This window comes from Neovison vison, chromosome X, assembly GCF_020171115.1.
Source record: "Neovison vison isolate M4711 chromosome X, ASM_NN_V1, whole genome shotgun sequence".
Classification (NCBI taxonomy): Eukaryota; Metazoa; Chordata; class Mammalia; order Carnivora; family Mustelidae; genus Neogale; species Neogale vison.
Genome location: NC_058105.1, coordinates 102,358,339 through 102,375,358, shown reverse-complemented (window position 1 = coordinate 102,375,358; position 17,020 = coordinate 102,358,339). Strand labels below are relative to the sequence as shown.

The window sequence follows — 17,020 nt, the reverse complement described above, 5'->3', positions numbered from 1 at the left end:
CAAGAGGTAAAGTTTTGTATAACCTTAGTTTATTTCTATGAATCAGATTCATTTCAAGAAATGAGAGTTAATAATCATTGAGTACCTTCCAAAGAATGTATCACTGGATCTTTTCAGTATGTCCAAAGAGGAATTTCACGAAAATTTTGAGACTAGAATTTCTGTTGAACTGAGGGGAAAGTTCTGCATGGTGATCATTTTAAGGCATTTTTATATAGTTTTCACATAATTGTTTAAAAATGAAATAAATGAAAAAATAATTCCTACTATACTACAAATGTATTGTAATCTTTGAAGCTGATTATTTTTTAAATGAACCATACTTCATATTTTAATGCTGAATAATGAATACTTCCATTTCTATCAGTAAGTGATTATCATTCCACATAACTAATATGATTTCTTATAATTAATTAAGAGTAGCTTTTAAAGAAGATTTTAATTTTTTTCAGTAAATAAGAGAATCAGTCTACTTAATTATTTTATTGACAATAATGGCATTCAACTCACCATTTTAAAATACAGATTCTTAAAGATCAATTAAAAAATACCTTATTACTTTAAGAATATCCCAAATATCTAAAATTTTGAGTAACTGCTGCTGAGGGGTAATGACCATTCAATGGTCATGACATTCTGAAAGCAAAATATTGTTCAGGGACATATGAGTAAAGATTCTAATAGTTTTCCCACATAAAAAAATGTCCCCTTGTTTATGCTGAATTCCAGCCAATACTGGAAAAGCCCAGCACTTATTAACATACATTTCGTTTTCATCATGTGAGTCCTCCCTGAATAGATATTGACGTACTAAATATAAAAAGGCAATTTAAAAATAATAATTGAGCTTACCAGGTCCGGTGAAACACTGTTTTTCACAATCTTGTGGCTGTAAACCCTGTGTCATCTCAGGTCTCCTGAAAGCCAAAAACAGTTTTTCTAAGTATCCTGCGTCTGTGGCCATCTTATTTCGAGTAAATTCAGAATCCTTGGTAAAATAAATCCGAAATTTATGCTAATGTTACAGAATAAGTATGTATTTATAATTTTCATGTTAATCTATTTTTCTACTAAAACTATTTGGTGTTTTATACTATAGGGTGAGGATAACCTTCCAGTGTTGCTTCTCATTAAGGGTTTGAGGTAAAGGTTAGAAATGATTAATTTCTTTAAAGTGTGAGGAGTGATTAAAAGGAATTTTCTGGTGCCTCAGACTTCTCCAATCCTTCCATTCACACTGAATTCTCTGCAGCTGTACGTCCTTCAGTACCTCACCTACACAATTTAACAGAAAGAGTGGTTGATACACCCAATAAAAACATTAGTTCACAATCCCAAACAACGGAACACCTGCAAAGTAAAATTATATTGAAAGAAAAATAAACTGCAAAATGGTTACAGATGGATTAAACTTTCTAAATAAAGATAAATGTAGTAAAATAAATAAGGCAATAGATTAGCAATATGAGAGAATAACAACTTATAATAAAAGAACACAGGTAAAATGTTAATGTGAAAATATATGTCATAAGATGAGTGATAGAACGTACACAGCTTAAGAAACATCTGTTTATTTAAAAACCAGGGTGGGGACGCCTGGGTGGCTCAGTTGGTTGAGCGGCTGCCTTCGGCTCAGGTCATGATCCCGGCATCCTGGGATCGAGTCCCACATCAGGCTCCTTGCTCAGCAGGGAGCCTGCTTCTCCCTCTGCCTCTGCCTGCCATTCTGACTGTGCTCACTCTCTCTCACTCTGACAAATAAATAAAATCTTTAAAATAAATAAATAAATAAATAAGTAATAAATGAATAAAAACCAGGGTGGAGGGGGCTAGGGGGTTGGGTGAGCTTGGTGGTTGGTATTAAGGAGGGCATGTATTGCATGGAGCACTGGGTGTGGTGTGGTGCATAAACAGTAAATCTTGGAACACTGAAAAAATAAAATAAAAATTTAAAAAATTAAAAATAAATAAAAAATAAAAACCAGGGTGAGAAACTTCCATGATAGTAAATAAGTATAAAAGAACAAAAATTATAAAAGAGAAGTTTAAAAAAATGGAAGATAAAGTGGAAATTCCAAAATCCAGTAACAGGAAAGATAATAGGAATAATGGATAAAAACAAAAACAGGGGCACTTGGGTAGCTCACTTGGTCTCAGGATCATGAAATCAAGCTTCATGAGGTGCTCCATGCTTAGCATGGAGTCTGCTTGATAGTCTTTCCTTCTTCCTCTGCCCCTCCCCCTTCCTCGATTTCTCTCTCTCTCCATTTCTCTCTCTCTAAAATAAATAAATAAATCTTTAAGAAAAACAAAAAACGGAGAAATAAATGTATTTGAAAAAAAGATTTAAAAAAGTGAATATATGTCTCATAAAATATAATTCTGAAATAAATGTATAGGCTTGAGAAAAAATAATGTCAGACTGAAAAAGATCCATTAAGTGACAAAAGTTATAAAGGAAAAAATCTACTAAAATTTAAGAATACCCAAGATAAAGAAAAATTTATGAAGAACTTTTAGTGAGAAAGCATAGATTGTACATCCAGTAAACTCAATTAAAGGGCTTTCAACATAAAACAGGGGTCTGTGTGGTACATGCTGCATGACTAGTTTGTGCAATCATGCTCTGCATACCTGTGTTAATCACTGCCTTAGAAATCTGGAAATCTTGTCTTCCCTCAATATTTCCATCAAGCAGAATGTGAAGCAACAGGTGTTTTTCAGTGTTCAAAATCAGGGGCTCTGGAGGTGGCCAACCCAGAAGTCCTCCCTTTTAAAAATACAGTATTTAGGTGGTGAATGTTGATCTCCTTGGAAACACAGGCCATGCAAGGTGGTAAAAGGATGCTGATAGTTGCTATGGTATAAGTTTGCTGCATATAAATCCCAATAGCAGATGCTTTGTCTAGTCTGCTGCTCCTGGATTCACTGTATGTAAGCTTCCCCAATAAACCTAGGTCTTGAGCATTGCCTCCTGGTCTTTTCTTTGGCTTCACCAGATTATCACACACCCTAGGTTTAGAGTCTGTGGCAGTGCAACTGTAGAGAGTTAGTTGATTTTTAGTGATTTGGAGAATGGAGAATTTGAACCTGAAATCTGTAATTTTCAATGACATTATCATTAAAATATGAGATCATAATTAAAATATTTTTTTCAATTTATTTATTTTCAGAAAAACAGTATCATTATTTTTTCACCACAGCCAGTGCTCCATGCAATCTGTGCCCTCTATAATACCCACCACCTGGTACCCCAACCTCCCACCCCCCCACCACTTCAAACCCCTCAGATTGTTTTTCAGAGTCCATAGTCTCTCGTGGTTCACCTCCCCTTCCAATTTACCCCAACTCCCTTCTCCTCTCTAACACCCCTTGTCTTCCATGCTATTTGTTATGCTCCACAAATAAGTGAAACCATATGATAATTGACTCTCTCTGCTTGACTTATTTCACTCAGCATAATCTCTTCCAGTCCCGTCCATATTGCTACAAAAGTTGGGTATTCATCCTTTCTGATGGAGGCATAATACTCCATAGTGTATATGGACCACATCTTCCTTATCCATTCGTCCGTTGAAGGACATCTTGGTTCTTTCCACAGTTTGGCGACCGTGGCCATTGCTGCTATAAACATTGGGGTACAGATGGCCCTTCTTTTCACGACATCTGTATCTTTGGGGTAAATACCCAGGAGTGCAATTGCAGGGTCATAGGGAAGCTCTATTTTTAATTTCTTGAGGAATCTCCACACTGTTCTCCAAAGAGGCTGCACCAACTTGCATTCCCACCAACAGTGTAAGAGGGTTCCCCTTTCTCCACATCCTCTCCAACACATGTTGTTTCCTGTTTTGTTAATTTTGGCCATTCTAACTGGTGTAAGGTGATATCTCAATGTGGTTTTAATTTGAATCTCCCTGAGGGCTAGTGATGATGAACATTTTTTCATGTGTCTGATAGCCATTTGTATGTCTTGATTGGAGAAGTGTCTGTTCATATCTTCTGCCCATTTTTTGATATGTTTGCCTGTTTCGTGTGTGTTGAGTTTGAGGAGTTCATTATAGATCCTGGATATCAACCTTTTGTCTGTACTGTCATTTGCAAATATCTTCTCCCATTCTGTGGGTTGCCTCTTTGTTTTTTTGACTGTTTCATTTGCTGTGCAGAAGCTTTTGATTTTGATGAAGTCCCAAAAGTTTATTTTTGCTTTTGTTTCCTTTGCCTTTGGAGACATATCTTGAAAGAAGTTGCTGTGGCTGATATCGAAGAGATTACTGCCTATGTTCTCCTCTAGGATTCTGATGGATTCCTGCCTCACGTTGAGGTCTTTTATCCATTTTGAGTTGATCTTTGTGTACGGTGTAAGAGAATGGTCGAGTTTCATTCTTCTACATATAGCTGTCCAGTTTTCCCAGCACCATTTATTGAAGAGACTGTCTTTTTTCCACTGTATATTTTTTCCTGTTTTGTCGAAGATTATTTGACCGTAGAGTTGAGGGTCCATATCTGGGCTCTCTACTCTGTTTCACTGGTCCATGTGTCTGTTTTTATGCCAGTACCATGCTGTCTTGGTGGTCAAAGCTTTGTAATAAAGCTTGAAATCAGGTAACGTGATGCCGCCAGCTTTATTTTTGTTTTTCAACATTTCCTTAGCGATTCAGGAACTTAAGTCCCCGGTCCCAGGACAGCCTCCCCGGCGCATAACTAAAATATTTTTTAGGAATTACAAGACCACAGAAAATTTGCCACCAAAAATCCCACCTAAAACAAAACAGATTTTTAATTATTCAAATAAGAAGGAAAATTAATTATTCAAATAAGAACAGATTTTTAATTATTCAAATAATGTTATACAGCAAGACATAGGGAAGTAATTTTGAACAAACTTCTTAATGAAATGGCTGTTTTAAACATAAAGAAATACAAATGTACATCCATACTAGAGAGAAGACAATAAATTCATAAAAAGCCTTACAATCTATAAAATATTAACATGTTATCAGTATGAGAGATGGGTGAGACCCCAGGAAATGAGAAGATGATAAAATTCTTAGTTTTTAAGGAGCATTACATAGATCATTTTAAAGGTATGTTGTTTAAAAGACAAACCCATACAGAATAGAAAATTTGTATATATAAAGATAGAATAAAGACATTATAACATATTACTAACCCACAAAGCTGGTGAATGAATACCTACAATCACCTTCAAGAATAAAAACTTGCCAGAAAAATTTAACACTCATGACTATGTATTATAGTGGATACCGGGTGGTGCCACGAGATCCTTCATCTTCAGGACTGAACCACTCATTCTCCAGCTTTTGGGAATATTAGTAGCTAGTAGCTTGCAGGTGAGTCCACTTGCTTATTTTTTTCCTCAACTAAGGAGTGTTGTCTTATGATATCACGCCCACATCCAATGACTGGTTCAGTTCAGAAATATAAAGGCCAGGTTTCCTTTCCCAATTTGGGACTCTTCTGCAGGATCTGTCCTAACCTCAGAGCTTCTTGTGGAATTGGCCAAGTCCTTTGTTGTAACTTCATCACAGACCATATTGTCTCTTTGCTAAATACTACTTACTTCAGCCCTCCACAAGTGCTATTAAGAATAATTCCTGAGGGGCACTTGGGTGGCTCAGTGGGTTAAAGCCTCTGCCTTCGGCTCAGGTCAGGATCCTGGGATCAAGCCCCACATCGGGCTCTCTGCTCAGCAGGGAGCCTGCTTCCCTTCCTTTCTCTCTGCCTGCCTCTCTGCCTACCTGTGATCTCTGTCTGTCAAATAAATAAATAAAATCTTAAAAAAAAAAAGAATAATTCCTGAATGGTAAACTCCCATCTCAGAGTCTCCTCTCAAAGAACTCTGAACTGCAACACTGGGTGTATATATTGTTGTCAAAAAGCAGATGCTAAGGTGATTCTTCAAAAGTGATCACTTGCAGCTCAGTTAGCAATGAGAACTCCCTGACTGGTAGAACATGGAGCCCTGATAACATTTGGCACTTGGTGGCATTCCAATGGTAAAACTTTCAGCCATGATGACCTGGAATGGTGTACCATGGAAAGGCATACACTAGCAGGGGTAATGTATCAGTCATATGATAAGGAAAGAAGAGCTAGTCATTTTAAGAATAATGGAATTAGAGGGCTTGGTGGGGGGAAATAATGCTTGAAAGAGATAAAATGAAAGGCTGAGAGTAAGTAATCATAGTTGCAGGACAAGTGTGAAACTAAAGAAGCCTCATTAGCAGCATTAAAAAGTATTAAATTCCCTGCTAGAAGAGGAAAGAACAAGTTGAGGACCAAGCCTAGGGCCAAGAGTTGCAAAGCTTAAGATCTATTTGACTTCCACGGGACACCTGGGTGGCTCAGTTGGTTAAGCAGCTGCCTTCGGCTCAGGTCATGATCCCAGCGTCCTGGGATCGAGTCCCACATCGGGCTCCTTGCTCAGCAGGGAGCCTGCTTCTCCCTCTGCCTCTGCTGTCACTCTCTCTGTCTGTGCTCGCCTGCTCACGCTCTCTCTCTCCCTCTCTCTCTCTCTCTCTGGCAAATAAATAAATAAAATCTCTAAAAAAGATTTATTTGACTTCCCAACCCAAGCAGGTCTGCTATGTCAGGGTCAGCTTCTTATTGGTTAGAGTTTGACAATGAGTATGATATGGGAGACATCTAAACTCCTGCAATTGAAAATCTTGAATCTCCCTAATCCCATGAATCCATTGAGAATTCAGAAGAAACCCATTCTGTCCTATTGAAATCCACCACTTATCCTTTTTCTGAAGATGATACAGAGGTTTCTACCTTATAAGCAAATGCTATCTCCTTCGGGATATCTTTCTACCACTCATCCCAGTTACTAGATCAAAAACTGGAGTGAAGTTCCATTATTGCCTGGCCAGAGAAATGTACGACTTCCTGAGAAAAGAAGGAGATGCTATTCAAAGGAAGTTGCATGGCTGTATGGTCAAGCCACCATATACCAACAAGAGTCAGAAAAGTATTTCTTGAACTGGATTCTGAATGTGCTGGATGGAGGGGATAGGAGGGCTGGACATAAACATGAATAAGAAAGAACATATTCCCAGAGTACAGAATTTAACACCCTAGAGAGGACCCTGGAAAAGGTACTGACTTGCTGCTAACATGACTCTTACAAGTCTGGAGAAGTTGACTTGGGCCACAACAAACGAAGTAGAAATGTTAGGGCTGCCATGGCAGGGAGTGAAATAAGCTAAGAAAAGTCTATGAGAAGAAGAGGACATCTTAGAGTGGTATGTTATATAAAGATGGAAAATCACCAGATAACTTTGTACATGAAATCTGAGTTTTTATTGATACTTGGAGACCTGGTACATCATCATGCCATGCCTGTTGGAATAGGTATATATAGAGATGAGGTAATATCTATATATACTGTATCAGTAAGGCTTAGAATTCTGTATCAGTAAGGCTTAGAAAGTTCACTGGGCTCAAGTACCTACTCATTTGTTATTTCTTTATCCTTCAAATTTATAGTTTAAGTGGACATACTTGGGGATTGGCATAAGTTCCATATTTTTTTTCTCTCCCTGAACAGTAAGACCTAAGTGAGTTGTGAAGTGAGTTACCTTGGAAACATCCTCTACTACGCCCTGCTCCAATCCAGGCCTCTGAGGTAGTAAAATATAGATATATGCTTATATATCTGCATATAGATAAACATTCAGGGCATATTCAAGTGATCTGTGTCAATTGTATATACCTAAAGGTTGCAGTGGTTGTGGTCCCCATCATATTTCCATTAATTCACCAGTCTGGATGCTCAACATCTAGAAAAATTCTGGATGATGTGTTAGTGAAACAATAAATTCAACCAAGTATTAATCCCCATTACAGCTGTTGAAAAAGTCATGATATTCCTGCTAAAGCAGATTGATACAGTCTTGGTACATGTAGCTATTAATCTCAAGAATGGACTCTATTCCATGTCTGTCAGAAAGAGTTCACATTTACTTGGAATAGAGGCTTCTGTACCTTCTTTTATAAAATAGAGTAGAAGTGGATATTCTGGACATGCTGCAAAATATCCTTTAGTCCTCTATATCAATGATCTCTTAATTGGACCAGGTTATCAAGAAGTGGAAAATACTTTGGAGGTGTTTACGAGGCATGAGCCCTCCAAAGGGAAGAAGATAAGCTTCATGGAGAGTCAAGTTCCTGGCTTATCTGTAAAGTTTGAGAGGGTCCATTGGTCTAGGGTATGTTGAGGCCTCTTCTTCAAAGAAGATATTATTTCATTACACGTTTTACTACTAACAAAGTAGTACAGTGGCTGGTAGGCCACTTTGGGTTCTGGAACCAGTATATGCCATGCAAAGAGCAATCACAAGAGAAATGTAGTAGCAATATAAATATCAAACAAAAAACACATATCAAACAAAATACATATAGAATGTTAATTGAGGTAAAGTGATTAACCTTATAATAATAAAAGGGTTAATCCATCAGAAAGGTACAATAATCAATAAACTCATGTGCCTCCAATAACCCACTACCAAATAGATGAGGAAAAAACTGGCAGAAATGAAAGAATAGATAATTCAGTTGAAACTTCAACACACCCATTCAATAATGTATGGGAATAACATGTAGAAGATATACAAGAAAATTAATAACTTGGATAACACTGTACTCCAGCTACAATGAAAAAACAGCTTCAGAACCTTCCACCAAACAAGGACAGAATATATATTCTTCTCAAGTGCGAAGAAACATTCTTCTAGATAGGTCATATAAAAAGACACAAAATAAAGCTTAATAAATGTAAAAGGATTGAAATCATACCAAGCATGTTATACAACCACAATACAATGAAAATAGATATCCATACAGATTTGAGAAACTCAAAAATATGTGGATACTGAGAATCACATTCCTAAAAAATGGGTTAAGAAAGAATCAAAACAGGAGTGCTGACTAGCTCAGTTGGTAGAGCATACAACTCTTGATCTCAGAGTCATCAGTTCAAGACTCACATTTGGTATAAAGCTTACTTTAAATAAATAAACAAATAATAAATAAATATTAAAAGATGAAAATACTTTTAGATGAATGAAATACTTTTAGATGAATGAAAATAAATCCACAACATACCAAAATTTATGGGATACAGCTAAATTAATGCTTAGAGGGAAATTAATAGCTATAAATGACTATATTAAAGAGGAAGAAATATATCAAATTAATAACCTAAAATTCTGCCTAAGACAATAGAAAAGAGAAGATGGCAGAGGAGTAGCAGACTGAAATGACATCAGGTCCCAGGAGTTCAGCTAGATAGTTATCAAACCACTCTGAACACCTACAAACTCAAGAGGAAATCAAAAAGAAGAAGAGTAGCAATTCTAGGGACAACTGAACTAGTCCTAGAAGGTAGGACATGCGGACATGCAGAGAAATGAATCTGAAGCCACAGGAAGATAGATTGAGTAGGGAGGGGCTGGGTCCCAGCAAGCGGTGGAGAAGAAGAAAACAAAATCAGAACTTTAAGAAATCTGCTCTACTGAGGGACATTGCTCTTCTGAGGGACATTGCTCAGATCCCATGGGGTCACAGAAAGAACAGGGGTGTCTGAGTGTGGCAGAGCTCTGAGGTATTGGATCAGGGAAGCCAGCAGCAGAGATGGAGACGAGGAGTAAGCTGTCAGTTACTTTAAACCATGATCCAAGGCACAGGTGGGCCTCTGCTCTTCAAGCAGGGATCCCAAAAGTGGCAGATCCGGAGAGACTCCCCTCCTTCCACCTCCAGAAGGAGTGGTGCATTAGCACGCTAGGAATCTGCTGGGTTTGGAGACTCCAAACGGGGCTGTGCGCCAGAGATAGAAATGCCTGGACACAGTCTAGGTGAGTTCAGAGTGTGGCCCAGAGGGTGGCTGGAGACCAGGGAGATGGCAGGGATTGACAGCTTTTATCTGAGGGTGCACCAAGGAGTGGTTACCTGAGCTCTAAGCTACTCTGGGCCCAAGATTGTGAGGCTGCCATTTTCATTCCTGTCCTCCAGAGCTCTATGGAAAGCATTCAGGGAACAAAAGCTACCGAGAGCAAACCTGAGCACATTACTTAGCTTGGCCCATGCCAAGGGCAGCGCAATTCCACCTGGGGCAAAGACATTTGAGACTCACTGCAACAGGCCCCTCCAGAAGAAGATCAATAAGAACATCCAGTCAAGACCAAGTTCACTGATCAAAGAGAACTGTGGAGCTCCAGAGCTAGGGGAAAGCAACACATAGAATTCATGGCTTTCTCCCCATTATCCTTTAGTCTAGAAAAGTTAAATTTATATTGATTTTATTGCTTATTCTATTTTTTAACTTTTCCTCTTTCCTCTTTTAACGTTTTTTAAAGTATTTGATCTTAACATTACCTTTTTAAAAAAATCTTTTTAAATTTTCATTGTTATATTTTATCCCTTCATTGTATTTAATCTTATTTTTTTGATACATATAGGTTCTTTTTCTTTGAAAATTTGGGATACAATTTCTTCTAATAGGTCAAAATATAGCCTAAATCCAGCACATGGGTTTGTTCTAGTCTCCAGCCTGATTACATTCTCTCCTCTTCTTCCTTTTTCCAACCAACTTATCTTATCAATTCCTTTTTTAGAATCTTTTTAAATTTTCATCTTTACAGCCATATTCCATCCCTTCATCATGTTTACCTTTGTTTTTGAATAGGTATGTTTTCCTTTCTTTAAAATTTTGGGAGGTAGTTTCTTCTAAGAGACCAGAACACCTTCAAAACAAGTGGGTGGCTCTGTTCTATTCAACAGTCTAATTATTTCTATATCTATATCTATATCTATATCTATACCTATTTATATCTATATCTATAACTATATGTATACCTCTATCTATATCTCAATAACAATATCTATATCTATAACTATATCTATATCAATCTATATCTATATATTTTTCCCATCTTCTTTTTTCTCACCCAGTTTTGGGTCTCTCTCTTCTGATTTGGTTAGCACATATTTTCCTGGGGTCTTTGAAACCTTTTAGTATTTTATTCTCTCATTCATATATTCTTATCTGGATAAAATGACAAGGCAGAAAAACTCACCACAAAAAAAAAAAAAAAAAAAAAAAACAAGAGACAGTACTGACAGATAGGAACCTAATCAATATAGACATTAGTAATGTGTCAGAACTACAGTTCAGAATGATGATTATCAAGGTGCTATACAGGCTCAAAAAAAAGGGAGATATTAAAGAAACCATAGCTAGAGAAATAAAAGTCCTTTCTGGAGAAATAAAAGAACTAAAATCTAGGCAAGCTGAAATAAAAAAGCTATTAATGAGGTACAATGAAAAATTCAGGCTCTTACTGCTAGGATAAATGAGACAGAAGAGAGAATTAGTGATATAGAAGACCAAATGAAGCAGAATAAAGAAGCTGAGTAAAAGAGAGACAAACAACTACTGGAACACGAGGGGAGAATTTGAGAGATAAGCAATACCACAAGACAAAACAATATCAGAATAATTGGATCCCAGAAGAAAAAGAAAGGGAGAGGGGGCAGAATGTATATTGCAGCAAATTACATAATAGAATGTCCCTAATATGGCAAAGGGAACAAGCATCAAGATCCAGGAGGCACAGACCACCCCCCTCAAAATAAATAAAAATAGGTACACACCCCGTCATCTAATAGTAAAACTTACAAATCTTAGTGACAAAGAGAAAATCCTGAAAGCAACACAGGACAAGAAGTCTGTAACATACAATGGCAAAAATATTAGATTGGCAGCAGACTTATCCACAGAGACCTGGCAGGCCAGAAAGAACTGGCATGATATATTCAGAGCACTAAATAAGAAAAACACACAGCCAAGAATACTCCATCCAGCTAGGCTATCATTGAAAATAGAAGGAGAGATTAAAAAGTTTCCAGGAAAAACAAAAATTAAGAGAGTTTTTAAACACCAAACCAGCCCTACAGGAAATATTGAAAGGGGGGTTTTCTAAGCAAAGAGAGAGCCTAAAAGTAGTAGACCAGAAAGGAACAGAGACAATATGTACTAAAAATCACCTGACAGGCAATACAATGGCACTAAATTCATATCTTTCAATAGTTACCCTGAATGTAAATGGGCTAAATGCCTCAATCAAAAGACACAGGTATCAGAATGGATTAAAAAAAAGATCCATCAGAGAGAGTCAATTATCATATGGTTTCATTTATTTGTGGAGCATAACAAATAGCATGGAGGACAAGGGGCGTTAGAGAGGAGTAGGGAATTTGGGTAAATTGAAAGGGGAGGTGAACCATGAGAGACTATGGACTCTGAAAAACAGTCTGAGGGGTTTGAAGTGGCGGGGGGGTGGTGGGAGGTTGGGGTGCCAGGTGGTGGGTATTATAGAGGGCACGGCTTGCATGGAGCACTGGGTGTGGTGAAAAAATAATGAATACTGTTTTTCTGAAAATAAATAAATTGGAAAAAATATAAATAAATAAATAAAACACACACACACACACACAAAACAAACAGACAAAAAATTTACCAAACACGTGATTATCTTTTTTTTAAGTTTATTTATTTAAATAATCTCCACACTTATCATGGGGCTTAAACTCATGACCCTGAGATCAAGAGTTGGATGCTCTTCTTATTGAGCCAGCCAGGCACTCCATGATTATCTTAATTGTTGAAGTAAAAGCATTTGACAAATTCCAAACCCCTTTTATGATTAAAACAAACAAACGAACAAACAAAAATTATTCAACAAATCAGGAATAGAAGGAAATTTTCTCACCCTTTTAAAGGGCATCTATGAAATGCCCACAACTAGCATCACAGTTGATGATGCAACACTGAAAGCTTTCCCACTAAGAACAAGAACAAGAAAACTATGCTTACTGTTGCCACTTCCATTCAACATTATACTGGAGGTACAGATATCAATAAACTGATGAACTTGTTAAGCAAAATGCCATATATGCACACAATGAACTACTACTCAGCCATTAAAAGGAATGAAGTACTGAAACATGCTACCCCATAGATGAGCCTTCAAGATAGTATGTTAATTGAAAGAAGCCCATCGCAATAGACCAGATATCGTATGATTCATTTTATATGAAATGTCTGGAATACCCAAAACTTTTTAGACAAAAAAAACTCTAGTGCTTACTTAAGGCTTGGAGTGAGGGTGGGTCAATAGAAAAGTGATAGCTAAAGGGTACATTTTTAAAAATTTTTGCTATGGTAAGAAACATATAAATATTTATCATTTTAACCATTTTAAATGTACAGTACAGTATTGTTAACTATATGCACAATGTTTGCAACAGATCTCTAAAACTTTTTCATCTTGCAAAAGTGAGCTTTTGCACTATATACACTGAAAAGCTGCTATCTTCCCCTTTCCCCCTGCTGCCAACAAAACCTCTTCTAATTTCTGTCTCTAAGATTTTGATTAATTTAATTTCCTCAGCTCACCTGGGATAAAGAGGATGCTTCTATCAGCAAGGGAAGCTAAACAAAGTATGAGTTACTCAGAGGGCTCCAAATCCTCCCAAGTAGTACCACCTTATTTTTCAAGATCTTATTTTTATCTCCACATCTTTCCCATAAAAAACTTGGTAAGGCTGTGAAATCAATCTATATTGTAGCTCAATAACAATAACAAAGCAGACATTGTAAATGATTTTTGCCTGTGCTAATCTGAAATCTTTTAAAAAAATTATTTATCTGAGAGAGCGAGAACACACATGCGTACGAGTGGGGAGAGGGGCAGAGAGAGAGGGAGAGGGCAAGAATTTCAGGCAAACTCCAAGCCCAGCACAGACCATGAGGCAGGGCTCCATCTAACAATCCTGAGATCATGAACTGAACCAAAACAGTCGGAGGCTTAACCCAACTGAGCCACCCAGGTGCTCTTAATCTGAAGTCTTTGAATTAAGAACTTTTGGGGACTAATGATAATCGTACCACAAACAAGGAATTTAAAAACTGAATTTATAATGATCTTTCTTTAAGGTATTCATTATAGTTAAAATCAGCTAGTCTTGGGCACCTGGGTGGCTCAGTGGTTTGGGCCCCTGCCTTCGGCTCAGGTCATGATCTCAGGATCCTGGGATTGAGTCCCGCATCGGGCTCTCTGCTCAGCGGGGAGCCTGCTTCCCTCTCTCTCTCTGCCTGCCTCTCCATCTACTTGTGATTTCTCTTTGTCAAATAAATAAATAAAATCTTTTAAAAAAATCAGCTAGTCTTCCCCCACTGTACTTGTATTTCTTCAGCTTTTCATCACAGAAACCCTGTGGTCCATCACAATTACTGGATAAGAGAGAACTGGCACTCAGACTGTTAGGCTATATAGCATTCACTTTAAACATGGCAAAAATTACAAGTAAACAGATATAAGTTAAAAATAGCAGGTACCAAGGCCTTTTTTAAATAAAAAATATTTATTTTTTCTGTTTTGTCTGACTAACAGCTCCATGTGTCATCCAATTATCTTTCAATCTCCAGATAAAGGACCATTAAGTCAGCTGGAGGATGGGGAATGGGATTCTTTTGAACACCAGAAAGCTGGGGTTAGGAATACTGCTCAGGGAAAGTTCACTATTTTTTTTCCTTTAGGAAAGTATGTTCCTTTTCTTATACTGAATTTGATTCAAGAACCAAAGTTAATAAAAAAAATTAAACAAAAATATTTCAGTTATTGGTGAAAGTTATTCCTATTTGGTGATTCAAGACTTGAGTCAAAGGGGGCAGTTTGATAGCAAGAACTGATCTTACCTTGCACAATCCATTTCACCAACCTCTGCACTCCTCTTGTTAGAGACCCTGGAACCAAGATAAATTATGCTGAAAATTGCTGCATCTGCTTCTGCCCTAAGCTGCCACTTTACATCTGATAAGAATTTGTACTTTGAGAAAATTAAATTGGAAAGTTAACCTTTTGCTCTATGTGAGTGTGATTTTGCTTCCTACTAATCCATAACACATCTGATACTCTGATCCTAAAATTTCATGTATTATCCATTGAACTGCTTACTCAGAACTTTGTGCATATTAACTTAAATCTGATTTTCATAAAATCTATTCACAATGAGTTAAAGCAAACATCGATAATTGTTTGTCTTTTGTAGAGAGCCAAGTGTCACTCTTTGCCAGCCATTAACCTCAGGTCAGACCAATATAATTAGTTTTGGTAATTACTTATAGTTTTTCAGGAATAATTGAAATTATTGAATCCTTACTTCACTCTAGAATTAAGTTGATGGGTTCTTCTTGTGTGAGAACTTTGACCTTTAAGTCTACCTACTGACAGTACATTCCATAACTAACGAGATATATTTTTTAAGTCTTCCTTCTCTATAAAAAAACACAATAATCAAAATGCTCTGAAGCATACTTAACTGAAAGACACTCAAGTATATAACTCACACTGAGGCCATTAGTTTTAAATATTTCTGGTCTTATAAGTTTTTAGTTGTCTTCTGGGGCCTTTTCCCTCTTCCACACATGTGAACATTGGTTTAAGAAATGCATGGATAGTGATGTTTAGTTCTAAGAGGCTCAAATTTTGTCAAGGTCTTTCAGTGTCAGTAAACATGCAGTTATACAAGCAACTAAAATGTCAATTTAAACTTCAAATAGTCTCTCCAACCAGTAAGTGAATAATCAGTATCTTACTATATATGTATTAGGATTATTTTTACTGTATTATTTTTAGAATGGTATATAAATGTATTTAATAAGATTGACATTAGTGTCAGACACAACTGAGTTTTCTAGCCTCTCCCACTTACTTATTAACTGTTTTTGCTTTGGGCTATTTAATCTTTAAGCCCCTGATTTTTCATTTGTAATAATTGGAATAATGCCTTATATCCTATTTTATTGGTTTAAGAAGATAAATATAACTTAGTAATTTAAACATCTAAGAAAACAATCATTCAAAAACAATTATGAGTGTCCCTTATAGAAAACAGCATAATATATTTGAAGGATGGTTTGCATTATTGTGAATGTTTGGAAATAGAATTATCTACAGGATTCTTAGGTTGGTGATATTATGATAAAATCTATATGATAAATCTATAGATAATATCACCCAGATTATAAGAAACAATCACTTTAATGTCAAAGGATATATATGATTTTTTCAATAATTTATATTCCTAATAAAGGCTCTTAAATGTTTAACAGGAAGTGTGTGTATATACATATATATACATGCATATCTATCTATCTATCATCTGTCTATCATCTATCCATCCATACAACTGTGCATAAAATTAGGCATTATTCTGAAGTTAAATATCTCAACAATTCCAAAGTAAATATTTTAATTTGGGAAAGATAAAATCCAGATACTCAGATGAAATTATGTCTTATTTTAATAATAATTATTAGTAAATATCAGAAGGACTAGGGAAAAGCCTAACTTCCAATAATCAACAGTGGAGAAATTGATTCTCTTTGAGAAAGGAAGATGTGTATTTTTTAAGTAAGCCAAATTGTAGCTGTTGTATCTACTAAAAAAAAATTGAAATAATTCATATACATTTGTTTATTGACTTCTAGACCATAATTACCATTACTGAAGTAGAAACAAATCAGTCTATTATATATTATGGACAGCTTGCTTAGAAAATATAGGTGTGTATTCGATGAAAATGTTATGCCATGTTTATTGTGACACTGATGTAAGGTCAAATCTTTCTAAGTTAACTTCTACATTTAATGTAATTTCACTTAAAAATTTCACAAGAGGTTTATGGAACCTGACTAATGGATTCTAAACTGCATAAATGTCCAAGAGTAGCCACAATTTGTTGAAGAAGAATAAATGAATGAGACTATCCTACTATAAGTAAGAATTATCATAATGTTATAGTAATTAAAACCATATGCCATTAGCACAGGGGTTGTAACATCCAATCAAAAGAACAGAATAAAATGTCCGGAAGCAGATCCAATAGTGATATGGAAACTCAAAATATGACAAAAGTCACATAAAAATTATTG

At 36.3% G+C, this 17,020-nt stretch overlaps 1 long non-coding RNA gene across 1 annotated transcript in view; it reads right to left on the bottom strand.

The window, feature by feature from the left end:
* Positions 1-14,832, bottom strand: part of LOC122897453 — a 56,477-nt gene extending 41,645 nt beyond the window's left edge. Inside the window, exons 1-2 of the long non-coding RNA XR_006382537.1 lie at positions 14,783-14,832; positions 853-917 (exon numbers count right to left, since the gene is read on the bottom strand). This is a non-coding gene — a long non-coding RNA (uncharacterized LOC122897453). The remainder of the gene's footprint in view (positions 1-852; positions 918-14,782) is intronic.
* Between the last annotated feature and the right edge of the window lie 2,188 nt (positions 14,833-17,020).